We start from the raw sequence: 1,788 nt of genomic DNA on the forward strand, positions 1-1,788 counted from the left end.
CAGAATTTATGCTTCCCTGAGTCTCTAACATAAAACCACAATGAAAGTAACAAAATCTCACCTCAAACATGTAAAAATGATGTGTAGAAAAGTTGATGTAAACATGGAGGTCTTCCTTTAATATACATCCTATATAATAAAAGGCTAATATGCAAATTGTCCCCTCGACAGGGAGTTCAACCAGGGGGTGAGGCCAGGCAGCCAACCACCTGCGGCCCCTCCCCAATCAGTCCCCCCACCCTGATCAGGGGTGGGGCCGGCTGGCCAACCACCCGCAGCCTCTTCCCCTGGCCAGCCAACCTCCTGCATTCCCAACCCCCACCCCCACCCCCACCAGCCCGATCCACCCTGATCGGGGCAGGCCAGCCGGACCCCACCAGTGCATGAATTCATGTACCAGGTCTCTAGTTTGCTATAATGGTGAATAATACAATAGTTTGGTTCCAAGGTAAAAAAAAAAAAAAAAAAAAAAAAAAAAAATTAAATAAGAGAAAGAGCAGCAATAAATAAATATGAAAGACCTTCAACTGAGCTTGCTTATTGGTGGATTGTGAGAAGACTTTCTGGCTCTAAAGAATTTCTGGCTCTTCTAAGGAAGGGCATAGGGTAAGGAATTCTCTTGTGGCAAACACCTTTCAGACTGACTCTGATCCTGGCCCAGAAACTGCTTGCTGAGAGGTAAATAGATAGGAATGTTCTCTTTCTCAACCTGCACATGGGTCAACTGTAAAAAGTTCAGCTCAGCTAACCTTACAGACTTGGCAGAATAAATCCTTCCTTTTCCTCCAACAAATCAGGACATTACTTTTCTTAATCAAGCACAAAAGAATTACGACTTAAGATATTTCCCTAAGAAGCCATGGTAAAATAAAACATTCAAAAGAAAACAAAAGGGACGTGTTTTTTTCTTGAATAGAGATTCTGAACTATCTAGAATCCAGTCCAGTCTTCTGTTGAACCTAGTTTCAGGACTGGGACTGATTCTCAGTCACAGAAGTTGTGCTCTTTCCCACACTCTCCTCTATTATTTCAGTGGTCTCTCCATCAATGTCCTCAACACCCTCTGAGTCCACCATCTATATATTCTTGGTAAAATAAGAAATGTGAGTCTGGTTACACCCCTAGATCTGTAAGTTTTTAGTTTGATCAGAGAGCAGAGAACAATATTAAATAATGCCATGGGTATGCAAACAACAAAATTCAGAATGTAAGAAACTACAGGATAAAGAACCCAGTTGTCCCAGTGAATGAATTTCAAGAAGAAAAAAATAGGAGCTACTGATTATTAGACTTAGAAGACAAAACAACAAATTATAATTATGGATCTTGAATCTTAACTCAAAGGTTTTAAAAAAAAGTATGTGGTTTTTTTAAAAAAAAACATTAATTGGAAATAAGGAATTATTAACTTTTTAGGTATAACAGTATTGTGATTATTCTTTTAGAGTCCTTACCCTTTAGAGGTACACACCAAAATATTTATAAACAACATTTGGGATTTGCTTCAAAGTACTTCAGTGGGGGAGGAAGATGAGGAGAGATTAGAGATGAAGCAAGATTGGCTATAAGTTTATACTGATTAAAGTAGAATGATGAATACATGAGGACTCACTTATACACATCTGAAATTTTCTATTATAACAAATCTCTAAATAGAAATATACAGAAAATATTTGACATTTAAAAATAAGGCTACTACATTTCCACGGGGAAAATTCTCTTTTGAGACATTGTCCATAAGCTTTGGTCTCTAAACAGACAGGGGAGCCCAAATGGGAAGACAGCAAG

This window comes from Myotis lucifugus, unplaced genomic scaffold, assembly GCF_000147115.1.
Source record: "Myotis lucifugus unplaced genomic scaffold, Myoluc2.0 scaffold_0, whole genome shotgun sequence".
Taxonomy (NCBI): Eukaryota; Metazoa; Chordata; class Mammalia; order Chiroptera; family Vespertilionidae; genus Myotis; species Myotis lucifugus.